This window comes from Loxodonta africana, chromosome 3 (genome assembly GCF_030014295.1).
Source record: "Loxodonta africana isolate mLoxAfr1 chromosome 3, mLoxAfr1.hap2, whole genome shotgun sequence".
NCBI classification, from domain to species: domain Eukaryota; kingdom Metazoa; phylum Chordata; class Mammalia; order Proboscidea; family Elephantidae; genus Loxodonta; species Loxodonta africana.
Genome location: NC_087344.1, coordinates 193,690,848 through 193,717,709, shown reverse-complemented (window position 1 = coordinate 193,717,709; position 26,862 = coordinate 193,690,848). Strand labels below are relative to the sequence as shown.

Below are 26,862 nucleotides of genomic sequence, written 5' to 3'. Positions count from 1 at the left end.
AGAGTAAAGAAACAGCAAATACTGAAAAAAAAATATTGATCAACACAATTGGCAAGCTTAAACAACAAGACTTTCTAACATTTGGGGAATTCTGAAACCAGTATTTCAAAACTTATAAAACTTATTCCTCTCAAACACAAATGAAATATTTTTTTCCAGGCTATACAGGAATTTTATATATAGTAATTCAGACATACATGCAATTTACCCTACCTAAAAAAAAAAAAAAAAATTTTTTTTTTCCTCCCCTACAAACTCCCATCAACAAAGTTTATCTGTGACTTTGAAGAAAGCAGGGACTATCCCAAAAAGACAAACAATGCTTCTAACACTTGGTATAGAATGGAGCTAAAATAAAAGTTAAACGTACTTATGAAAACATTAAGACACCATGTATTTTAATGACATGCTTGGGAAAATCAGAATTTTTTCTACTATGTGTGTTTCCATGTTTTATAAAATTGGAATAATGCCATATAATGCAACTTTATGTCCAGATTTCTTTAAATTTAATATTACTTCATGATACTTTTCTCATGCCACTATCTTGTCTTTAACCTTGGCCCCCAACACTGCTACCAATTTTCCTCCTCGCCCTCCAGTGAAGAAAACCTAGCTCTCCTCTAAATATCAACTCACGTGCATGTATACCCAGGGAAATGATTCTAAACCTACTATACTCAAAATGCATTCCTCTTTCTTCAGTCTTCAGTTGTGGTAGAATAAAATAAGTCCATTGTTTGCCTAGATTAAAATAAAGCTATTGCCTTTTTTTACTTTTCTGAATATAGTTAATATCAGTACTTTTTCCCCTAGAAGACTCTGTAAGTAATCTCCCTTTGTGTGTCTGAAGTAGAGAAAATAGTATTTCTCCAGTGTTTTAATATTGGAGAGAATACATATTCTCGTTTGTTTTAGTATAGGTGCATAAGCTGTGATTCCTCTCTAGTCTTTAGAAAATGACACGGATTCTGTTCAAGATATGGCTGAGCAGCCTGTTCCACTCTTAGTAAACACCCTAATACCTTATAACATGTTTTCTCCGATTCACAATGGGTGATTCAGAACTTGATATAACTAGCACCATAATGATGCTTTAAGTAATTTCTAAAAACATTTTTTTATTACACCATCTGCACCGGTCTCTTCCAAAGGGGTGCCGAGCTCTCTTAGCTCCTGTGGCCTTGGTCTCTCTTCTCTGTTCTCTTGAGAAATGGGCTTCAGCCTATAAGATGGCAGCTAGAAAAGATGCCTGACCTTTTTAATCTACAACTGTCTTTCTTGCTCCCTGTCTCAGCCAGAGTGGACTTGGCAGGAGAGTTCCACTAGCCGAGAGATTCTTATGTGATTTTTTTTTCAGCCTGTTACAAATATACTAATTAGAGTCCAGATGTCTCACAGGCATATCTTTAGTTTAATAAAGAGTTTCTTGTAGTTGTTTTGTGATGTATAAGACCATCTGTGGACTGCGTGATCAAAACATCAGGTAACCCTGACCTTTCCCCTATAAAACTCTCCCACTAGCTCTTCAGAATTAGGCAGAATTTGGGTGATATTTAACCCCCTCTGTCTCTTGAATACCGATATTCAATAAAGCCCTCTTACTGCTTACCTCCCCTGTCTCAGTATTGGCTTTGCGGCAGGCAGCTTGAACCCGCGATTTGCGGTAACATGTTTACTAAGTAGGTCCCCAGATCTTCACAGAATTCCTCATAGTACTCACCTCCCTGGAAACTTCTTCCACGGTAGTCCAGATCCTGAAAGCTTTGTCAGAAATACAAGAATTACTGTATGTCTTCTAAGCTAGGAAATAAATCAGGAAAGCTCTCCAGAAGCTGAATGTAGGATGTTATAATCTCACAAAAAAGTGAAGAAACTGAACTATTTTGAAAGATAACGAGGAAAAATAGCACTAGTTACAGTCTCTTAAAAACATAGCTAGTGCTGGCTATCTCATACTTCAGTAACTCCCAAGGGGAGAGAAGTTATTCATCTATGAAAAAATTTTGAAACTCCTCCCAACATGTTCTTAAGTTTCGATTTCCTCAGTCAGGACAAATGAAGTCTCTTTCCTGTAAACAACTTAGTTTCAGTATGAAAAACTAGTGCAAAGTTATGCTTTTTTTTTTTTTAAACAGATACCAGTAGCTGAAAGGGGTGCCATTATCTGAACTTTTTATCCAGCAGGCTTACATATGGGTTAGTAGAAACCAAAGTCTCTTGAAGGAGGCTGAAATATAAAAGGAGAAAGTGAGGCAGCCAGTGAATTCTCCCTCCTTTCCTGTTCACACAGTGGTAGTGGCAGGAGAAGTTCTTAGAAGAGGAATCTGTGGCTACCAGTACTTGACTGCATCTCCTTAATGGAGGCCGATCAGCTATCAAGTTCATTGTGGCTTCAATAGTAAGTGACACATTCTCACAGTAATTAGCAGCTGACAAACCTGGAGCCTATCAGGGGTATAAAATCATTGTGAATATGTCAATTCTTCCTAGAGTATTTAGAAATGAATTGTGCACTAGTGGCCCTATTGATTATGACTTGCTGGTAGTTGCTGTTGAGTCAATTCCAACTCATGGCAACCCCATGTGTGCAGAGTAGAGCTGCTCCACAGGGTTCAATGTTGTGACTTTTCAGAAGCAGATTACCAGGCCTTACTGTTTGCACTGCCCAGGGGCTCCTTCTTGAGTATGACTAAACAACCCTATAGGACAGAGTAGAACTGCCCCATAGGGTTTCCAAGGAGCATGTGGTGGATTCAAACTGCTGACCTTTTGGTTAGCAGCGGTAGCTCTTAGCCTCTATGCCACCAGGGTTTTCTGACTGTGACTAGGATCCATTATTCTGTGATTCAACTTCATGATTACTCTTGCCTTTCTGAATTATTCCCCAAAACAAGTGAATAACAGGATCACATCGAAGCCTTGCAAATTCTGCAAGAGCATTGAGCCTCTGGAAGGGTTGAGGACCTGATTAACATTTTTTCTGCAATGCTTTTTTTTTCCGTTGAGGATAATGGAGTCACTTTGGAGAACTTAAGGAGCCCCAGTGGCACAGTCGTTAAGCACAGTTCGAACCCACCAGGCACTCCACTCCACAGGAGAAAGATGTGGCAGTCAGTTTCAGAAATGAAATGATTACAGCCTTGGAAACCCTATGGGGAAGTTCTACTCTGTTCTATAGGATCACTATAAGTTGAAACTGACTCAATGATAATGGGTTATTTGGCTGGAGAACTTAAGTCCTGAGATGTCAAAAATGTAGCACTAATCAACAGATGGTATTGTGCTAACCCTCTAGCTGATCTGCAAGAGGGATGAGGTCATGACTGGAAAGAGGTTCTTAAAGTCCAGTTAAATTTGGTAGATGGCCTGAGGTTGTCTGAAGGGAAAAATAAAGCTAATTGGGTTAATCTAAACTACTATCATGGAGGACAGAGTTGAAGTTTGGATTTGGAAACTATCTGAATAAGCCAGAGGAAGTAGGCCATAGTGAAGCAAGCAGGATCTTGAGTGACTGCCAGAGCACCTATGGTGTTCATGATTCACTTTTATAGACCTTACTTTCCTGCCTATGTGAATGCATTGAGCTGGTATTAAGGTAAAGGGTTGAGAGAGACATTAGGGAAAATCAATAGGGCCTCAACCCAGAGGTTAGGGGGTAGATGAAACAAGGCAGGAATGACCATGATTCAGAACATTTTCTCGTTTATTTTCTAGAAACTAAGTTACGTAGAGTGCTACCCTGTGTTGGTACTCCAGCAGACAAACACAAATTATCAGTCCAAATGGAGTGAAGTCAGAGCAATGCTCCCAAAAGTATACTGCTAAGCTGGAATTTTAGTAGATGGACCAAATAAATGAGAAACAGGGGAGGGGGAAGGAGGCAGTCATCTAGACTTTCAGGTAAAAAACTTTAAGGTAGTGACCAATTAATTGGTGATTTGGGCCATCATACAGATAAAAAGAATTTATTTAGCCCTCAACCCTTCTAGAGGCTCTTCCATAATTTGCAAGACTTTATTATTGTAATGATATGAGCTCATTACTTATAAGTAGGAAATGAGAGAATGCCTAATGTGGGAAAAAGATGTCTGGATATATCTGCGTGACCTGTTACCATCCTAAGTACTATTCCACTAGGACACCGGAAGTCCTCAGGAAAAGTCTCAATCAGCTTGATGTCCTAACTTATCAGTCTAGAAGATGCCAGAAGTATATTAAAGAGAAAAGCAAACAACAGAACAATTTCACAAAAAAAATAGCAATCAAACCCTTTAACGTCGTATTAGGCCCAGGGCTAAAAGATATAGTGGTAAGGTCTGTAGACTCAGAAAAAAAATGGAACGGGAAACCGTTTGAGGTATAGTCAAATTAAAAACCCTTCTCTACTTTCTTATTCCTAAGGGCCAGAACAAAACCTGTTAGTGCGTGAGCCTGACCTGGCCAGGTTGATTTACTCATTTCTAGCCATCAGCCACCTTCACAATGGGCCTCCTTTTACCTTCTCAGGAAATTCAGTTTCTTTTTCAGGAGGAAATGGGTAAGATGATTGAGTTTTGAATGTTGAAACTAATCTTGTATTCTTGTGATAAAATACACTTTTTATGCTGTATTAAACTTTGTTGGAGCCCTGGTAGTGTAGTTGTTAAAGTGCTCGGCTGTTAACTGAAAGGTTGACAGTTCAAACCTACCAGTTGCTCCGCAGTAAAAAGATGTGTCTGTCAGCTTCTGTAAAGATCATAGCCTTGGAAACTCCATAGGGCGGTTCTACTCTGTCCTACAGGGTTGCTATGAGTCAGAATTGACTCAACGGCAGTGGTGGTTTTGGTTTGTTAACCTTTTTTACATATTGATGTATTTAATGTTTTAATATTTTGGCAAATCTTTTTGCACTTATGCTCATGAGGGTCATTGACCTTTAATTTTCTTCTAGTGTCTTTATCTGGTAATGGCATCAGGTAGTCCTGCCTGGTAATATTTCCAGGCAAGTGAAAACTTCACACCCACTGTTGTTGTTAGGTTTTGTGGAGTTTCTTCTGACTCATAGCCACCCTGTGTGCAACAGAACGAAACATTGCCCAATCCTGTGCCATGCTCACAACCATTGCCATGCTTGAGCCCATCGTTGCTGCCCCTGTGTCATGCCATCTCCTTGAGAGTTTTCCTCTGTTTCACTGACCCTCTACCAATTATGACGTCCTTCTCCAGGGACTGGTCCCTTCTAATCATACTCACTTGGATGGCTATTATCAGAAAAATAGAAAATAGCATTCCCACCAGCAATGCACAAAGGTATTTCTTTCTGTAACAGTTTTAATAAATTGTGTTGTACAAGCAATTTGCCCATTTGGTTCTAAGTTATCAAATGTCATAAGTTTTTAATGATGTTTTACTATTCATTTAGTATCTGTAGAATCTGTACAATTATCCCCTTTTCATTTCTGATACTAGTTATTGGTGGTGTTTCCCTTTTACTTTTCTCGATTAGTCTTATCAGTGACTTACTGGGTCTGTTAATCTTTTTAAGAACCTACTCACTGTTCGTATTCTTTCCTTTTGTCTGCTTTGCTGTGCATTGGTTTTTGCTAATAATTTTGTTGTTTCTATATTTACTTATTGTTTGCTTTGCTCTCATTTTTTTCCAGTGTTGTAAGGTGGAAATTTATATCACTGATGCTATTCTTCAATTATATTTTCATACGTTTATTCAAAATAGTAGTATTTTTTTACCTTAAGCCTCACTTTTTGCTATACTTTGTAAGTTTTGTATTGTGTGTTTTTATTGTTTGTAATATGACTTGGTATTCATTCTTTAAATTTTGGATTATTTTAAAATGCATTATATCATTTCAAAATATTTGGGAAATTTCTAGATACCTTATTGTTATTGATTTCTGATTTAGTTCTGTTGTGTTCATGACAGGAAACCCTGGTGGCGTAGTGGTTAAGTGCTGTAGCTGCTAACCAAAGGGTTGGCAGTTTGAATCCGCCAGGCCCTTCTAGGAAACTCTGTGGGGCAGTTATACTCTGTCCTATAGGGTCGCTATGAGTCGGGATCAACTCGACGGCACTGGGTTTGGTTTGGTTTTTTGGTGTTCATGACATATACTGTAAGGTTTCAGACTTGTGAATTTTACTGGGATAACTGTAACACCCTGCATATATTTCATTTTGATGAACATTTCACATACACTTGAAAAGAATGTCTAGTCTCCAGTTGTTTTTGTAGTGTTCTGTAAGTGGCAATGAAGTCATACCGGTTGAATGTACTGTTAATATTTTACAATATTCATCCTAATTTTCTTCTCCTTGTTCTATCACTTACTGAATGTGAGATTTTCAACACCTTACTATGATTGCTTACTTGACTCATACTCCATTTAATGCTGTCAGTTTTTGCTTTATAATTTTGAAGCTGTGTAATTAGGTGAATTTATTTTTTTTATAGGATAGTTATAATTTTCTGATAAGTTGGCCAAGATATTTCCTAAGCTCCTCTTATTTGGCAACTGGAATTCTAACTTTTCTCTGACTCATGTCAGGGCTTGATTTTAGGCTTTGTTACAGAAAATTTGTCTACATTCCAGGATATTTCTCTAGCCTCACTTATTTGGCAGGGCTCAAATTCAGTGTTTTCTCTGACTCATGTCAGGGCTTGGTTTTAAGGCTTTGTTCAAGCAGTTTTTAGGATAGTCCCTATTTTAGTGTTTATCCCCTACTCTTAAGGTGCAACCTTTCTGGTATTACAGCTAGTTTCCTAGGACACTGAAGATCATCTCGCACTCTTTGCTCTCTTATATCTGCGTTCTGTTCTCAACTGCATAGCAGCTGCCCTCTGATAAGCCTCATGTTGTCTCACCCATATTAATGAACCCTAAATGACTGTAAATAACTGCTTTCTTCTCCCCAGATTCCAGCCCTTTAGCTGCCATGATCTGACCTATACATCCTCCCTGCAGTGTGACAGCCATGCTCTGCTTTGAAACCTACTCACTGGCTTACAGTCAGGAAACCCTCCAAAGACAGAGCTCTGGGCAACTGTGGAGCTCACCCTGTGAATTTTCATTTCATCAGGGAATCTAGCATTTTTCCCTATTGTTCAATACCTAAAAGCTATTGCCTCATGTTTTTTATTCAATTGTGTCGTTGCTTATCGTGGATAGGCTAGTCTGGTACCAGTTACTCTGTCATTACAAGGAGCAAAAGTCAATATACTTTAAATGTTGAGTTTAGATATTTAATGTCCTTAGGAGACCTGTACTATCATTTAGCGTAGATTCATTATTCTTTCATTTTTGCTTTACGCATGCTTCCACCTGATGGAAATTTGGTCTGGAAGCTGTATATTAAGAAGAGGAACAGCAGAAAATACAGTTGGAAAGCTGATAAGAAGTTTTTTGTCTTAGAGCAAATGAACGAGACTAGATCTTTCATACCAGCCAAAGGAGGTCCTATTTGGATCAAAAGTTGGGAGGAGCATACACAGGGTGAGGGTTTTAATGGAGCAATGCTGTCGCTTAGATTAGAATCCAGAGATGGCAGATTTAGGGACTATGAGAAGTGGGGCAATGTAAGTGCATAGGCATGTCTGCATGCCTGAATGTGTCAGTATTTGTATTGGAATTATTTATATTCACGTTAGCTTTAGTTGTTGTAAACAACAACAACCAAAAAAAAAAAAAAAAACACACTTAGATAGGGAAAGACTTTTTTCAGAAAGAAAAAGACTACTGCACTCTGGCCATAGATCAGGAATGTCACAAGAATTAGGCAAAAAAGGGTTTTTCTTTTATAGAGATAAGAGTAAAAAAAAAAAAAAAAAAGAGTAAAGGAGACTAGAAAAACCAGGTGTGGAGAAGTGAAGTGAAAGGATGACATGATCAGATAGTAAATCAGAAAATTTTCATTTATTTATGTCCATCTATATTTATTGACGTGAAAAGATTTTCACAGTAAATTAAGTGAAAAGTCATGTATATTGTGACGATATTTGTATGGAGATATTCTGGAAGAATATATACCAAAATATCGGCAGCATTTGACTCCAGTTGGTGGAATTTTATTGATTTTTACTCCTTTTGCTTATCTATATTTCTTAATGTTTATAGAATAATAGCAAGTAATCTGTGCAATGAAATATACACTCTATCATACGCAAAATATGCTTACAAATCAATATGAAAAAGCAATAATACCAGGGTGGGGGGATGCGCAAGAGACATGAACAGGTAATTTATCAAATAAATAGTACAACATAACTACAACACAATAAAAAGTGTTAAACTCTCATAGTAATTACATTAATGCAAACAAAAATAGTACGCCATTTTCACCCATCAGCTCAGCAAAAATAATCTAGTGGATGTAGGAAATAGTAATCCTCTATCAAAGGTGGAAGAGTCCCTGGGTGGCGTAAATGGTTAAGCGATCAACTACTAACCAAAATGTTGGAGGTTAGAGTCCATCCAGAGGCATCTCAGAAGAAAGGACTAGGCAAGCTACTTCCAAAAGGTCACGAATTGATAGACCCTATGGAGCACAGTTCTACTTTTCCATACATGGGATCACCATGAGTTGGAACCATTCGATGACAAGTGGTTACCAAAGGTGACTCTATCTAATGGTACCAACATCCTGAAAGACTTTTTCTCAATAAGAATTTGAAACTTCTAAAATGTGCATATCCTTTGATCCAAGAATTCTGCTCCAGGGGTGGGGGAGGACAGACAAGAGTATAAAGGTGTACATTTAAGAATATTCATAGTAAAATATTGGAAATAATCTCCATGTCATTATGGTAAATTTGCATTATAATTGGGGATGCTATGCAACCATTAAAATTCTTATTTTTGTGTTACAGACATAGAAAGAGGTTTTATACATATATTTTGGTGACTCATGAGCTGCTGATTTTTTTTGCACATTTTATTGTGCTTTAAGTGAAAGTCTACATAGCAAGTTAGTTTTCCAATCAAAATCCATGCACAAATTGTTCTGTGACATTGGTTGCAATCCCAGCAATGTATCAGCACTCTCCCAATTTCCTCCCTGGGTTCCCCATTTCCATTCGTACGGTTTCTCTGCCCCTCCCTGCCTTCTCATCTTTGGTTTGGTCAAATGTTGCCCTTTTGGTTTTGTATAGTTGATCGCTCTAAGGAGCACCTTCTTCATGGGTGTTATTGTTTATTTTATAGTCTTGCCTGTTACTTGGCTGAAAGGTGGCCTCCGGGCGTGTCTTCGCTTCCAAGTTAGGAGGCTGTCTTAGGGCAGTAGTCTCAGGGGTTCCTCCACTCTCTTTCAAACCAGTAAGTCTGGTCTTTTTTATGAATTTGAATTTTGTTCTACATGTTTTACCCATTCTAACCGGGACCTTCTATTGTGGTCCCAGACAGAGTGGTTGGTAGTGGCAGCCAGGCACCATCTAATTCTGGTCTCAGATTAGATGAGGCTGTGGTGCTTCTTTGAGTCTTCGGTTTTCTTCATCTTCCTTTGCTCCAAGCAGAAAGAGACCAATGGCTGCTTCTTAGATGGTTGCTCACAAGCTTTTAAGATCCCAGACTCTACTCACCAGATTACAGTGTAGAACATTATCTTTATGAATTGTGTTTTGCCATTTGACCTATGTGTCCCCTGAGACTATGGTCCTTAGCCTTCCAGTCCAGTAATTCTGTCCCAAAGTCTAAGTGGTTTCTATAACTGTGCCTACTATGTGGTCTATTAAATAAATGAGCATACATGCAGCATTTGCAAATATGTATGTAGAGATATCCATAACCATACCTGTATATGTATGCTGGTGTACTCTTGTACAACCTCCCTTGCCTATTTAACATATATATTTACCATGTATCTGTTCACAAATTATTGTTTGTTATTACTGTTATTGCAGGTTTGAATATGTTATGTCATCTACCATAGTTGCCCTTGACTTTTACATGCCTCTCAGTGTCTTCCTTTGCCTTGGTCATGTTGTGCTAACTTCCCCCATATTGTATATTGCCTTTCCCTTCACCAGAATTAACACTTCTCTAGTATCTAGTTGGAAACTCTGGTGGCGTAGTGGTTAAGTGCTACGGCTGCTAGCCAAAGGGTCAGCAGTTCGAATCAGCCAGGCACTCCTTGGAAACCCTATGGGCAGTTCTACTCTGTCCTATAGGGTCGCTATGAGCTGGAATCAACTCGACGGCACTGGGTGATGGTGTGGATGGTGATGTTGTGTCTAGTTATTGATTCTCTCTCCCTCCTCTCCCATTCCTGGTAACCACCAAAGAATGTTTCTTTCCATGTCAAAATCTATTCTTGACCTTTTATAATAGTGGTCTCATACAGTATTTGTCCTTTTGTAAATGGTTTATTTCACTGAGCACAAGGTCCTCCAGATTCATCCGTGTTATGAGATGTTTCATGGATTCTTCAATATTCTTTTCTGTGTGGTATTTCATTGTGTGTATGTATCCCAGTTTGTTTATCCATTCATTGGTTGATGGGCATTTAGGTGTTTATAGTAAGGTTGTGGGCCACAAGATTAATAATATAAGTACGTCAATTGCTTCCTTTTATACTAACAATGACCATTTGGAATTTGAAATTAAAAACATAATACTATTTTCCCTAAGACTAAAAAATGAAATGCTTAATTATGAATCTAATAAAAATGTACATAATCTATATCAGGAAATGTACAAAACTCTGACGAAAGAAAGCAAAGAATATCTAAGCAAATGGATAGATTATCCATGTTCATGGGTAGGAAAAATCCATAACATTAAAATGTCAGTTTTTCCCAACATGATCTACAGATTCAAAGAAACCTCAATCAAAATTCCAGCAAGTTATTTTGTAGATATTAACACATTGATTCTAAGCTTATATGGAAAGACAAACACTCAGAAGGTCTAAGACAGAAGATGAAGAATGCACAATTCAGAATACACAATATAGACAAAGAAGAAGAAAGTTGGAGGAAGACTCATTGAACGTCTTCCTCTTTTTCACTGACCCTCTACTTTACCAACCATCATGTCCTTCTCCAGAGAATGATCCCACCTGATAACATGTCCAAAATACATGACAGGAATTCTTGCCATTCTAGCTTCTGAGGAGCATTTTGGGTGTACTTACTTCAAGACAGATTTGTTTGTTCTTCTGGCAGCCCATGGTGTATTCAACATTCTTCATCAGCACCACAACTCAAAGGCATTAATTCTTCTGTCTTCCTTATTTGTTGTCCAGTTTTTACATACATATAAGGCAATTGAAAATACCATGGCTTGGGTCAGGTGTACCTTAGTCCCCAAAGTGACATCTTTGCTTTTTAACAATTTAAAGAGGTCTTTTGCAGCAGATTTGTTCAATGTAATACATCATTTGATTTTTTTTGATTGCTGTTTCTATGGGTGTTGATTGTGGATCCAAGTAAAATGAAATCCTTGATAATTCAATCTTTTCTCTGTTTATCATGATGTTCCTTATCACTCCAGCTGTGAGGATATTTGTTGTCTTTATGATGAGGCGTAATCCCCATGAAGGTTGTAGTCTTTGATCTTCATTAGTAAGTACTTCGAGTCCTCTTCACTTTCAGCAAGCAAAGTTGTGTCATCTGTATCTCACAGATTGTTAATAAATTTTCCTCTAATCCTGTTTTCACGTTCTTCTTCATATAGTCCAGCTTCTTGGATTATTTCTCAGCATATAGATTGAATAAATGTGGTGAAAGGATGCAACCCTGACACACACTTCTCCTGATTTTAAACTATGAGGTAAAGCCTTGTTCTGTTCGAACAACAGCCTCTTCATCTTCGTACAGGTTACTCGTGAACACAATTAAGTGTTCTAGAATTCCCATTCTCCACAGTGTTATCTATAATTTGTTATGACCCACACAGTGGAATGCCTTTTCATAGTCAATAAAACACAGGTAAACATCTTTCTGGTATTCTCTGCCTTCAGACAAGATCCATCTGACATCAGCCATGATATCCCTTGTTCCACTTTCTCTTCTGTATCTGGCTTGAATTTCTGGCAGTTCTCTGTTGATGCACTGCTGCAACTGTATTGAATTATCTTCAGAAAAACTTTACTAGTATGTGATATTAATGATATTGTTCAACGATTTCTGCTTTCAGTTGAATTTCTGCTTTCAGTTGAATCACCTTTCTTGGGAATGGTCATAAATCTGGAGCTCTTCCAGTCAGTTGGCCAAGTAGCTGTCTTCCAAATCTCTCGGCATAGATGTGTAAGCACTTCCAATGTTGAGTCCATTTGTTGGAACATCTCAGTTGGTATTCTGTCACTTCCTGGACCTTTTTTTTTTTTTTTTTTGCCAGTGCCTTCAGAGCAGCTTGGACTGCTACCTCCTGAAATGGTTGACTCTTGACCAATACTTTTTGGTACAGTGACTCTGTGTATTCCTTTCATCTTCTTTTGATGCTTCCTGCATCATTCAATATTTTGCCCATAGAATCCTTCGGTGTTGCATCTCGAGGCTTGAATTTTTTCTTCAGTTCTCTCAGCTTGAGAAATGCTGAGTGTGTTCTTCCCTTTTGGTTTTCTAACTCCAGGTCTTTGCATATTTCATTACAATACTTTACTTTATCTACTTGAAACACCCTTTGAAATCTTCTGTTCAATTCTCTTACTTCATTTCTTCCATTAGCTTTAGCTACTCTACATTCAAGAGAAAATTTTAGAATCTCCTCTGACATCCAGTTTGGACTTTTCTTTGTTTTCTGTCTTTTTTGTGACCATTTTCTTTCTTTCTGTATGATGTCCTTTATGTCATTGCTTGTAAGCACGTGGATATTATACCATCACCAACAGTGTTGTACTGCAGGATAGATCTTGAAGTGTTCTTTTTGACGATGATTGTGACGCCATTCTTCTTCAATTTGTCATTCCATCATTCCTGGCATAGAAGACCATAGGATTGTCTGATTCAAAATGGCCAATACCAGTTCATTTCAAGGATTCTATTTAATTTTTGACAACTTCCAATTCTCCTAAATTCATACTTCGTACGTTCCATGTTCTGGGTATCAACGGATGTTTGCAGCTGTTTTGTCTCATTTTGATTCCTGCTAAACCAGCAAATTAAGGTCTGAAAACTTTACTTCATCTACATCATGAAGATCAACTCCACTTTGAGGAGGCAGTTCTTCCCCAGTCGTCTTTTGAGTGCCTTCCAATCTGAAGGGCTCTTCTTTCGGGCTGTATCAGACAATGTTCTGCTGCTCTGCATAAGGTTTCCACTGGCCATGTTTTTTAGAAGTAAAAGGCCAGGTCCTTCTTCCTAGTCTGTCTTAGTCTGGAAGCTTTGCTGAAATCTCCCACTCTGGGTAACCCTGCTGGTATTTGAAATTACCAGTGGCATAGCTTCCAGCATCACAGCAACACAGAGAACACCACAGTATGACAAACCGACAGACTAGTCATGGTTATACCTTATACTGTCATTCACTTAACGCATAACAGCTTACTGATTGCCTATGCCAGGCACTGTTATGGGCATGGAGAATAGAGGCAAGACCAGAGAAAGTCCTTGCCCCCAAAGAGTTTACATTAGCTTATATTCACAACTCCCAATGAGTGGGCAGAACGAGTTTTATGAATTCCATTGTATAGTTAGGTAAACTGACTTGTACAAGGTCATACAGAATGCCAGGAAAGAAGCTGGAATCCGAACCCAGGTCTTCTGACTATAATAAGTCCAAGGCTCTTTTTATTCCACACTATGAAATGTTAGGATTTAATTTTAAAATAAGACCTAACAGATACTGCAAGTGACATGCATTTCAAATACCAGGCCAAGCATTCTACACAGATTATTTAATGTAATCTTTACCCTCACTCAATGAAGTAGCTGCACTATCTTCCCATGGGGAGGTGAGTGGCTTGGGCAAGATCACACTGGTAGGAGGTGGCAGGGGCTGGGTTTGAACCCAAGCAGTCTGAACTCTAGATCTTGCTCCCTTACCCAGAGGCTGGAGAGGACGTTAGGGGCTTTGGACATTATCTAATGAGCTTTTAATTTTACAGCTGAATAAGCTGAGTATTCCCAGAAAGAGGACATAACTTCCCCAAGAAGAAGAAGCAAGTGTCATGGTCAAGATTAAGATTCAAGTCAGAGATTCCCAGTCCAATATAAACTCTAATATGACCTCAAGCTCTAAAGTTTTGTAATCTTGGCAAAGGTTAGTGGGAGGTGGGAGGTGCATTTTAAGATGTGGAACAAAGTCAGAAACCTCAAGAATCAAAGTCTGAGGGGAGAGGAAGTGGAAGATACAGCTTGTGGTCATGACAATGAAGATAGCTGCCTCCAGATGGGGAAGGAGAAATAGAGAACTGGAAGGTGACGGGGGGTAAGGGGCTGAAAGAGGGGCTCAGAAAGAAGAAAGATGTTGAGCATAGGAGGAAAAGACTCAGGCTTGGAAAAGAAGCTTGTGGGCATGGCTGTGAGTGACATCGCTGCATTCGTCTTCTCTAGCCACCTCCTGCTTCTCTCCCAGGCTCCCCTGGGCTCTGCTTTGCACTGGACCTCTTAATTTATCACCTTAAGCAAACTGACAAATTTTTCCTGATCCCTTCCCTCGCATTAAAACCCACACTGGTCAGAAAAATACCGTCTTATCTTCAGGGAGGCAAGACTGAGGAGACAGCTGCTCTAGTGTCCACAGGCTCTGGTGGCTGCTTTTCCTCAGGAAAAAGCCCCACCCCTGAGGGAGGGTCAAGAAAACTCCCTACAGCCCCCAGGCCTCAGCAAAATTCATCTATCCTTCCTCCAGGGCAATCCTTGAGAGAATTCTAAAGTGTCAAACATGGATCACAGCATAGAGTACACACCCAGTTCCCTGTCAGGCTCCCTCCCAGGTGCCTCAGTTCCTTCTGGAGTCTCTTCAAGGCTCATCTCATCTCTTCAGGTGCTTAAGAAACAAAACAAAAACAAAACAAAACCACTCCTGTAGAGTTGATTCTAACACATGGCGACCCCATGCATTCCAGAACAGAACTGCTCCATAGGGTTTTCTTGGCTACAATCTTTAGGGAAGCAGTTCACCAGGCCTTTTTCCCCTGAAGTCGCTGGATGGGTTTTAACAACCAAACTTTAGGTTAGCATTCTGTTGCAAACCACTTGTGCCACCCAGGCTCCCTCAGACACTTTAAAGACCTCCATTTTACAGATGAGGAAAACTGGTGCAGAGGCTTCTCTGAAGGCCCAAACTTTCGCTGAGGGGCCCCAGGCATGATTGATGAAAGAGGATGGGGTTTATTGTTTGTTAGTTTTGTTCTGTTCTGATTTGTTTTTAACAAAACATAGTCCAGGAACTTGGGGGGACATGTAATCTGGTTGGAAAACTGAAATGTCAGTGCTTTCAAACTGAGTGTAAACTGGGCCTGTAAACTGTACAATGAGATAAAAGGTTAGTCAGGAAGGGCTGTCAGAGAGCACTCAGATGAGGGAGGTTGAGGGCAGCGGCTGAGAGGAGCCAGCACCTCCTATATGGAAGGCTTTAGGTCTTTACAGACAGGCTGAGATTCCTGCACTCCTTCATAGTCGATGGCCCTGGTGTTCATTTTTTCCCTTCCCTCACAGCTCTGGTTGGCCTCTGAGATGATTAAAACCAAAAAATTTTAAATGTTTGGAATTCACTTTTCACCACTGATCCCATTTTACTTATTTTCTCTCTCTTTCCTTCCTTATAATTTCTCCTTTTGGGAGAGCTACCTGTCCACTTGATTTCTTTCTTCTGGCCCAGTTTTCTCTGAGATGATTCCCAGTGCACACCAGCTAACTTTGTTTTCATTGGCGTTGGGGAGGAGTTTGGGTGGCTCAGGCAAAGAAGAAGGAGAAGGGAAGAGTAGCAGGCCCTTGATCTTGCTGGGGAAAAATCACTTAAAAAGAAAGATGAAGAAACAAGTTTTAGGGAAAGAAATCTGCCAAACGTTTATGTTCCCATAGGATTCCCCCAAACCTTTTCATAAACCAAAGCTAAAGTTCAGGGCAAACCCAGAGCGTGTTTCTTCAGAGAGAAGCTCTTATCAACATGCACACACAAAACACCCATACCCTTTTTCCAGGGTCCCCACGCCTTCCAGGGACAGGCTGGGCCTCCTTGAAGACAGCAGACCCTCAGTGGTCTGTGTACGTGTGTTTAGGGGGGCAGGGTGGGGAGTACACTCCTGCTCTGTGAGCCTGGAGCCCTGACCAGATCAAAAAATGTATAAAATGTTTGCTTCCACACTTCGTTCTGAGCAAATACTGCTTCTTCTGGGGTACCCTCACTGTGCCCCTCTGAAATATACCATGGACTGCCAGAAGAATGAACAGATCTGTCTTGTACGAAATATAGCCAGAATGCTCCTTAGAAGTGAGGGTGGTGAGACTTTGTCTTGCTTACTTTGGACATGTTATCTGAGGGACCAATCACTGAAGAAGGACATCATGCCTGGTAGAGGGTCAGCAAGAAAGAGGGAAACCCTCAATGAGATGAAATAACACACAATGGCTACAACAATGGGCTCAAACATAGAAATTATTGTGAGGATGGCGCAGGACAGGGCAATGTTTCATTCTGTTGTACACAAGGTAGCTATGAGTTGGAGCTACTCAACAGCACCTAACAACAACGGCAAGGCTCAATGGCACCTAACAACAATAAGACTCAACAGCACCTGACAACAACAAGACTGAATGGCACCTAACAACAACACCGTAATGCCAGTCCCTGGGTGCTGCTAAGAGAAAAGTTGAGGGTTCGAATCCACCCAGAGGATCCTCAGAAGAAAGGCCTGTTTATCCACTTCCAAAGATCACAGCCATTGCAAACTGTATGGCGCATAGGTCTACTCTGACACACATGGGGTTGCTGTGAGTTGGGATCAACTCAATGGCAACTTGTTGGTTGGTTGGTTATTGTAATGCCTAGGAAACCAGAAATTGCATCAGAAGTTGCAAGCATGTGAGACTTCACACTTTTAACCCTTTGGCACAACGGAGACAGGCATAGTGGGCAGTCGGAGGCCTGGAGATCAGCAAAGGCAAGGTCAGCTCTGCCTGGAGCTGGGTGTCAAAAAACTCTGAGATGGAGGCAGCTCAAGGCCAAACAAATGACTTATTTGTGGAAAGAAAAATTGCTCTGGGACGGAGTGGCCTGGGCTTGCTCAAAAACACACCCCAGAAGGAGCAGGGGGTAAAATTTCTGTGCCCTTCCTTATTGAGTGAGGAAGTAGAACAAAAGGGCCCTCCCTCTCTCACCAGCTTTTTAAAAAACTTACTTGCTTTATGTGGTTTCTATTAGGTGGAGACTAGGTGCTTTCACAAAGGATGGTGGTAATGTAATAATAATAATAGTAGTAGTAGTAATAGCTTATTGTTGTTAGTTGCCATCAAGTCAGCTCCCACTCATGGCGACTTTACGTATAATAGACTGAAACATTGCCTGGACCTGTGTCATCATCATGATTGTTGCTATATTTGAGTCCATGTCTTTGGCTACTTTGTCAATCCAGCTAGTTGAGGGTTTCCTTCCTTTAAGCACCTATCATGTGCCAGTGATTCTGTTTTGCATATACCTTCTGCGATCTTTCAAGATTCCCATTTACCAATGAAGAAACCGAGACTCAGAGACATCTTGTGACAAGTTCAAGGCCTTGAGGATAGTTAACGGTAAAGAAAGTAGTAGAATCCTGTTTATTTTATTCTTAAGCTCAAGATAGCATAAACGGTTAAGCACGTGACTAATAGCAGAAAGATTGGCAGTTTGAACCCACCCAGAGGTATCTCAGAAGATACCTGCAATCTGCTTCCGAAAAGTCACGGCCTTTGAAAACCCTATGGAGCGGCTCTACTCTATACACATGAGGTTGCCATGTGTCAGAATCAACTCAACAGCAATTAACAACAACAATAAAGACCAAGCACATTGAACAAGGTTGTGAAAAAAATTCAATATGGAAAGGGAAAAAATGACTCTTCTGAATCCCCCATCGCCTTTTGCAGGTCCTGCAGAAGCCCAGGTGGCAGTCATGGTGAGAAGCACCAACGAGGGACAGACATATGAACACACGCTAGAGATTTGGGGTCCAGCCCAGCTCTGTCTTGAACTTGCTGGGTAAACTTTCTGTCTCTTGAGCCTCTCAAATCCCTCATCTGGATTTGTGCCCTTCTGCTTATCTCTGGATTGGAAGCCCAAGGAAGGCCCTAAGCCCTGTGATGCCAGAGACAACTATCCAGCAGGTTCAGCGGGGTTGGGCCCAACAGGAACCACCTTCTCTCTCTCCCATTTGTCCTCACTTCCTTGCCTCTGCTTCGCACATTATGGAGACAAGGTTGTTCAACGGTAAGAACAGGAGCCTTATAACCCACCAGACAGACCTGGAGTTAGTTTGTGCAAATTATTCTCCCATGAATTACTCTCCCTGAGCCACAGTTTTTCTTATCTCTAAAATGGGCTTTTCTTAAAATGGGCTGATGAGTTTTGTCAAAATGAGTGAAACACCTGGCACAGTGCTTAATTGTTAGCCCTTTCTTTCTTCATCTGATCATATTACTGGGTGATTGTTTCCCAGTGATTTCCACGGGTGTGTGTTCCTAAAAAAATCCAAACCAAAACTGTTGCTGTCAAGTCGATTTTGACTCATGGCCACACTATAGGACAGAGTAGAACTGCCCCATGGGGTTTCCAAGCTTGTAAATCTTTACTGAAGCAGACTGCCACATCTTTCTTCTATGGAGCAGCGGGTGGGTTTGAACTGCCAATCTTTTGGTTTGCATCTGAGCACTTTAACCACTGTACCACCAGGGCTCTTTGTGTGTCCTTGTTTCCCCAAAACAGGAGTTCCAGGGCCAGCAGGCACCTGGGTCCTAATTTGATGGTGGCCCTTCCTTTCCTTCCTCACTCCAGCTTACTCACCTCCCTGCACATGGCATGTGAACTGCACTTGGGACCACCTCTTGTTCCTTGCTGAGCTTTCTGGCCACCAACCTATAAACCTCTCCTGCCGTCCCACCCCCTCAGTCCAAGGAAGCCAGAGAAGCCAAAACTCAGGTATAACAACTGGACCAGAGCAGGTAGACATGGTGACAAATTCCCCAGGGGGCACTGGTCTGGCCTTCTTGCTCACTGGCAGTGTCTTTTCCTCCTAGGTGTCCTCATTCCTGTGCTCTGCTCACCACCGCATGTGTCCCCGTTGCTGTCCCAAAGTCCCTTTCATCTCCCCTTCGGTCTCACCCACTGGTTGCCCACTCCCCCCACCCTCTCCAGCACTTCTCTTCCCACTCTTCCGCTCTCCCCCCTTCTTCCCCACCCCTTTCAGCTGCCGGCTTGGAGCAGGAGGTTATGAAAATGAGCTGCGTGCCCAGAAGACTGTAATTATCTGCTAAGTGTGAAAGCCAGAGTGATTAATTAAGAGATAATAAAAAGAAAAGGAGGGCGAGAGGGGGGCCTTACGGCTTTGCTTTGATGATAGAACCTGAGGTGAGCCAAGCAATTAGGGGAATCTTTATCGAGAGTTAGCTATAATCCACAAATTATCAAGCACCAAATGCTTCAGGAGGAGGGCGCATTTCACTCCTGCCGAGTGACAGACCAACAGACAGGGAAGGACAGAAGGAGGAAGAGGACCCAGGGAACATCTGGCTGTGAGCACTTGGGTGTGTGGCTCTGCTGGGGGACTGACAGCCCAGAGCGGGCTGCGCAGATTGTCCTCTGCCAGGCCACTGGGCAGCATGTCCAGGACCCTGGGCCATGGCTGTCCTCTCCTCCTACCCTTGAGAAAGAGTACACCAGCTCTGAACAAATGCAGGCTGCCCCACAGGACGACTCTGGTACTGGGGTCAACTCCTAGAATCCTTGCCCGTCACCTCCAGGAGCACAAGACAGAGGACACTCATGTTCCTCTCTCCCCAGACACATCAGCTCTTCCTCCTCCGGAGGATTTATAGTTCACCCTGTACTCCAAAAAGCGGGAGCTGATTTCACACCGGTCCTCTCCCAAGGTGCGCAGCTGCCTGTGTGTATGGGGCTGTATGTCACGCGGCTGATGTGAATGCTGCAGGGGCCACACTTGGCGAGGTGACATCACAGCTCCTAGCTTCCAGAGGCTCCAGCCCACATGGTCCTAGGTGGGCAGACCAGCCTCCTGGCCCCCAATCTTCCTCCACTGGGCCTCCTACGTGGCTGGTCTCCCCTACCTTGCCTTTCACTGCATCCATCCTTATTTACTCCTTCTCACCCCTTCCATCATTCCCTTGTTTCTCCCTGACCCCATCCCAGGAGCCTTCCCTAGCTCCTTCAGCTCCAACTCTGCAGATGCATACTACGTACTATGCAGATGCATAGCAGGGTTCAAAATCACCCCCTATTTATAAAATGATCTTTGCACGTGTTTGCACCCTGCAGAAATGGGGAACCTGCCCCCATTACTAAAAATAGGCATCCGAGGGCAGAAACCAAGTCTCCTCCCTCAGGTTTGAGTTTAAAGCTAAGAGTCTGCACTTATCTAATACGGTCCACTATTCCTGGGAGAAGCTCCAACTCCTTCATCAGATTAGGAGATCCCTGACAGCAGACGCCCCATCACAGATACCCAGTCACCTCCTTTTTCTGCCCACCTTCAAATCACTTGTGATCCACCCAGTTGGCCCAGGCAAGGCTTGACTGAGGACATCCCTGGGTGATTCCAAGAGGAAAATATTCCTGCTCCGAAGCGAGAACTGTGGAGTAGTCCCACCCCTGCCCCCTCCCCATCAACCTTTTGGCTAGCAGTAGACTGCTTAACCGATTGTGTCACCCAGGGACTCCTTCTGGAAAGGTAGAGCTAGAGAATGCGTGATCTGCATCAAGCTGCTCCAATTTAATTTGTAATTCTACCAAACAAGCAAATATCTTCAGCTTTAAAGTAGTCATATGGAAACAGTTTTTTTTGCATATATTAAAATATAGTGCCGTAAATTCAGAATATAATATGGCATACGAGAATCACTATTTGCGAAAATGACATGTTCTCTATATGACTTTTTCCCCCGATATCTTATCTCAGCACACTGGCTAAGGCAGTAGAATATGAGTATTAAGAGATTAGGCTTTGAAGTTCAAGGCCTGACTTCTAGACAATATTCCAAACCCCATAACTGAACCCACTGCCATTAAGTCAATTCTGACTCATAGAGACCATGTAGGACAGAGTAGAACTGTCCCATACAATTTCCAAGGCTATAAATCTTTACAGAAGCAGATTGCCACATCTTTCTCCTGAGGAGCGGCTGGTGAATTCGAACTGCTGACCTCTCTGTTACCAGCCAAACTCTTTAACCGCTGCACCACCAGGGCTCATTCTACAACGTATTAAGTACAATGGATACAACTAGAAAATGCATGAATAATTTGTGAGATCACATTGAAAACTATTCCACAATAAGGCTTAGTAGAATTAAAAAAATATATATATATATGAAGTAAAATGTAAGACGTCAGGTTAAAGTGTCAATATCCAGATATCATAAATAGCAGAAGAAAGAACTAAAATGGAAGGAGAAAATATTAGAAGAAGTAATGGGATAATCCTCTTGATAAAAAAGCAACATGAATGTCCTCAGATTGATCAGGTCAGTAGAGTGCCAAATAGGAGTGTTAAGAAAAAATTCATACCAAAACACAATGAATGAAGCTGTTGTTGTAAGGTGTTGTCGAGTTGATTTTGACTCCTTGTAACTCATATGATGGAAACCCTGGTGGCATAGTAGTTAAGTGCTACAGCTGCTTAACCAAAGGGTCGGCAGTCTGAATCTGCCAGGCCCTCCTTGGAAACTCTATCGGGCAGTTCTACTCTGTCCTATAGGGTCGCTATGAGTCGGAATCGACTCGACAGCACTGGGTTGGGGTAACCCATATGATGGAGTAGAACTGCCCCATAGGGTTTTCTAGGCTGTGATCTTTACAGGATCAGATAGCTAGGTCTTTTTCCTGTGGAGCTACTGGGTGGGTTTGAACCACTAATGTTTTGGTTAGCAGCTGAGCTCTCAACCATTGTGCCGCCAGGGCTCTTGAGTGAAACTGAAGAGTCACAAAAAGTAAAGCAAAAAAGTTCTGAAACCTTCCAGAAATAAAGATTCAAGAATCAGGTCCTCAATAGCAAAACTGCACACAGGAGGGCAATGGAGTCATTTTTAATAGTATTTGTCCCAAATCCCATTTCTACAATTTTGAAACTCTAAAGAGTTTTGAAACCAAAAGGTTTTTGTATGTGTTTGGCGGCAAAATTTATTAGCAAAAGCAGGACCTGATCTGAGGTGCCAGGAGGCTATGTATAATATTTTTTAATCCTACTTTACTGTGACTGTTCAGATGTTTTGCTGAAGAAATATTAGTGCCTTTCATTTGGGAATAATGACCTAGACCCCTCTTTGCCATCTATGTAATACTCTATACATGATGTCTGCATCAAATAGCCTTTTTAAAGTCATTTAAATCCTCAAGTCCAAAGCATGTCTGCCCACAAAGATTTCAGAAAAGATGCTGTCAACCTATTTTGAAGGAAAAATAATTTTGAAGCTAGAGTTTTATATCTAGCCAAAATAACTTTTAATTTGAGGGCCTAAAAATTATTCTCTGGTATTCAAGGCCTCAAAAGATTTGTAACACAAAGACACCCATCAAATGCTCTTTTGTAAGTAGTATTCAATAGGAAAATAAATAAAGCCAAGAAATGCTGAAGGCTAAAAGGTGAGGACAATAGTGGTTCAGTGGTTACCTTCCACATGGGAGACTGGGTTTGATTCCTGGCCAGTGCATCTAAAGTGTAGCCACCACCCATCTGTCAGGGGAGGCTTGCATGTTACTATTATGATGAACACGTTTCAGGAGCTTCCAGACTAAGACAGACTAGGAACAAAGGCCTAGTGAGCTACTTCCAAAAAATCAGCCACAATGGTCCAATTCTATTGTCCATAGGGTCACCATGAGTCAGGGCAGACTTGACTGCAGCTACCAACAACAAAAGATAAGGGAGAGTGAACAACTAACCTGATTAGATCTGTCAATGTCTTAAAAATAAATAAATCTGGACCAAGAGAAACAAAACAGTAAGTATATCAACATGGTTGAGTGGATGGAAAGAATAAGGTTATAAGAGTTTACTAAACTACTTGTTATTATGGAGAGGATAGAAGTATAAATTTTACAATAAAATTGAAAGAAAGAAGGAAACAGAATAAGTGTTACAAGTGCAAATAAAGTAGGATGGCAGAAACCAGTTAAAATATAACATTCAACAGAATATACATAAAGGGGGAGGCGGAGCCAAGATGGCAGACTAGGCAGATGCTACCTCGGATCCCTCTTACAACAAAGACACAGAAAAACAAGTGAATCGATCAAGTGCATAACAATCTACGAACCCTGAACAACAAACACAGATTTAGAGACGGAGAACGAACTAATACGGGGAAGCAGCGATTGTTTCCAGAGCCTGGAGCCAGCGCACCAGTCAGGTACGGCACAAGCACAGAGAGCTGCTCCACCCCCCTGAACTAACCCCGGGAGGGGGACCAGCCAGTTCCGCGGGCGGCGTGGGACGCAGCCAGTAGGAGAAGTCCCCGGGAGGCAGTGACTAGTCTTGGAGCAGGAAGATCAGCGTCCCAGCTGGGGAACCGTCCCAGCTGGGGAACCGTCCCGCCGGGATTTGGACTGGACGCAGGTACGGCATAAACACGGAGAGCTGCTCCACCCCCCTGAACTAACCCCGGGAAGGGGCCCAGCCGGGTCGCACGGGCGGCATGGGACGCAGCCGATAGGAGAAGTCCCCGGGAGGCAGCGACTGGTATTGGAGCGGGGAGAACAGCGTCCCAGCCGGGACACTCAGTCACGGCACAAGCACGGGGAGCTGCTCCACCCATGTGAACTAACCCCGGGAGGAGGCCCAACTGGTTCGCGGAGGCGGCACGGCCACGTGGCTGGAGGGACGAGAAGTTCCCGGGAGGCAGCGACTGATTTTGGAGTGGAGAGTGCACCGTCCCAGTAGTGGAGCCTTGACGCTGGGCGTGGGGCTGGAAGCAGAGGATCTGACCATGAATCCAGCGGGCCAGACCCCCCGGGGGCAATCTCCACACAGCCAGCACACATAGGCGACGCGCCTGCGGGAATCTCAGATATAATAGTCATTCCAAGCAAGACAAGCAGCTCTGGCTATATTCTGAGGTGCTACTCTCCTATCTTTCTGTTCCCTCCCCCACCCTCCCCAGGCAGCTTCATTAACATCCGAATAGCCTGAGCCAGAGGGAGAACTCTGATAGGGATCTGACTGCATTTTTTTTTAGTGGATTTTCTGGAAAAACTAGTTTCCCAGGGATGGCTCAGAGACAGCAGTCCATATCAAACCACATAAAGAAGCAGACCATGACAGCTTCTCCAACCCCCCAAACAAAAGAATCAAAATCTTTCCCAAATGAAGATACAATCCTGGAATTATCAGATACAGAATATAAAAAACTAATTTACAGAATGCTTAAAGATATCACAAATGAAATTAGGATAACTGCAGAAAAAGCCAAGGAACACACCGATAAAACTGTTGAAGAACTCAAAAAGATTATTCAAGAACATAGTGCAAAAATTAATAAGTTGCAAGAATCCATAGAGAGACAGCATGTAGAAATCCAAAAGATTAACAATAAAATTACAGAATTAGACAACGCAATAGGAAGTCAGAGGAGCAGACTCGAGCAATTAGAATGCAGACTGGGACATCTGGAGGACCAGGGAATCAACACCAACATAGCTGAAAAAAAAATCAGATAAAAGAATTAAAAAAAAATGAAGAAATCCTAAGAATTATGTGGGACTCAATCAAGAAGGATAACCTGCGGGTGATTGGAGTCCCAGAACAGGGAGGGGGGACAGAAAACACAGAGAAAATAGTTGAAGAACTCCTGACACAAAACTTCCCTGACATCATGAAAGACGAAAGGATATCTATCCAAGATGCTCATCGAACCCCATTTAAGATTGATCCAAAAAGAAAAACACCAAGACATATTATCATCAAACTCGCCAAAACCAAAGATAAACAGAAAATTTTAAAAGCAGCCAGGGAGAAAAGAAAAGTTTCCTTCAAGGGAGAATCAATAAGAATAAGTTCAAACTACTCAGCAGAAACCATGCAGGCAAGAAGGGAATGGGACGATATATACAGAACACTGAAGGAGAAAAACTGCCAGCCAAGGATCATACATCCAGCAAAACTCTCTCTGAAATATGAAGGCGGAATTAAGATATTTACAGACAAACACAAGTTTAGAGAATTTGCAAAAACCAAACCAAAGCTACAAGAAATACTAAAGGATATTGTTTGGTCAGAGAACCAATAATATCAGCTATCAGCACAACACAAGGTCACAAAACAGAACGTCCTGATATCAACTCAAATAGGGAAATCACAAAAACAAACAAAGTAAGATTAATTAAAAAAAAATACACATAACAGGGAATCATGGAAGTCAATAGGTAAAAGATCACAATAATCAAAAAGAGGGACTAAATACAGGAGGCATTGAACTGCCAGATGGAGAGTGATACAAGGCGATATAGAATAATACAAGTTAGGTTTTTACTTAGAAAAATAGGGGGAAATAATAAGGTAACCATAAGAAGGTATAACAACTCTATAACTCAAGATAAAAGCCAAGAAAAACGTAACAACTCAACTAACATAAAGTCAAACACTATAAAAATGAGGATCTCACAATTTACTAAGAAAAACGTCTCAGCACAAAAAAGTATGTGGAAAAATGAAATTGTCAACAACACACATAAAAAGGCATCAAAATGACAGCACTAAAAACTTATTTATCTATAATTACCCTGAATGTAAATGGACTAAATGCACCAATAAAGAGACAGAGAGTCACAGACTGGATAAAGAAACACGATCCATCTATATGCTGCCTACAAGAGACACACCTTAGACTTAGAGACACAAACAAACTAAAACTCAAAGGATGGAAAAAAGTATATCAAGCAAACAATAAGCAAAAAAGAAGAGGAGTAGCAATATTAATTTCTGACAAAATAGACTTTAGACTTAAATCCACCACAAAGGATAAAGAAGGACACTATATAATGATAAAAGGGACAATTGATCAGGAAGACATAACCATATTAAATATATATGCACCCAATGACAGGGCTGCAAGATACATAAATCAAATTTTAACAGAATTGAAAAGTGAGATAGATACCTCCACAATTATAGTAGGAGACTTCAACACACCACTTTCGGAGAAAGACAGGACATCCAGTAAGAAGCTCAATAGAGACACGGAAGATCTAATTACAACAATCAACCAACTTGACCTCATTGACTTATACAGAAGTCTCCACCCAACTGCTGCAAAATATACTTTTTTTTCTAGTGCACATGGAACATTCTCTAGAATAGACCACATATTAGGTCATAAAACAAACCTTTCCAGAGTCCAAAACATCGAAATATTACAAAGCATCTTCTCAGACCACAAGGCAATAAAACTAGAGATCAATAACAGAAAAACTAGGGAAAAGAAATCAAATACTTGGAAAATGAACAATACCCTCCTGAAAAAAGACTGGGTTATAGAAGACATCAAGGAGGGAATAAGGAAATTCATAGAAAGCAACGAGAATGAAAATACTTCCTATCAAAACCTCTGGGACACAGCAAAAGCAGTGCTCAGAGGTCAATTTATATCGATAAATGCACACATACAAAAAGAAGAAAGAGCCAAAATCAGAGAACTGTCCCTACAACTTGAACAAATAGAAACTGAGCAACAAAAGAATCCATCAGGCTCCAGAACAAAACAAATAATAAAAATTAGAGCTGAACTAAATG

At 41.2% G+C, this 26,862-nt stretch overlaps 1 protein-coding gene and 1 long non-coding RNA gene across 4 annotated transcripts in view; one reads left to right on the top strand and one right to left on the bottom strand.

The window, feature by feature from the left end:
- LOC100662124 (myeloid cell nuclear differentiation antigen-like) overlaps positions 1 to 1,990 on the bottom strand; it is a 64,214-nt gene extending 62,224 nt beyond the window's left edge. Inside the window, exon 1 of one of the 3 annotated variants that reach the window (XM_023554148.2) lies at positions 1,724 to 1,990. The gene's annotated coding sequence lies outside the window, so the exon portion shown is untranslated. The remainder of the gene's footprint in view (positions 1 to 1,723) is intronic. The other 2 variants (XM_010594862.3, XM_064282774.1) reach the window with 2 other exon arrangements.
- Positions 1,956 to 8,824, top strand: LOC111751968 (uncharacterized). Its single transcript, XR_002786994.2, has 2 exons — positions 1,956 to 4,540; positions 6,911 to 8,824. It is a non-coding gene; the product is annotated as an uncharacterized LOC111751968 (long non-coding RNA).
- The last annotated feature ends 18,038 nt before the right edge of the window (positions 8,825 to 26,862 follow it).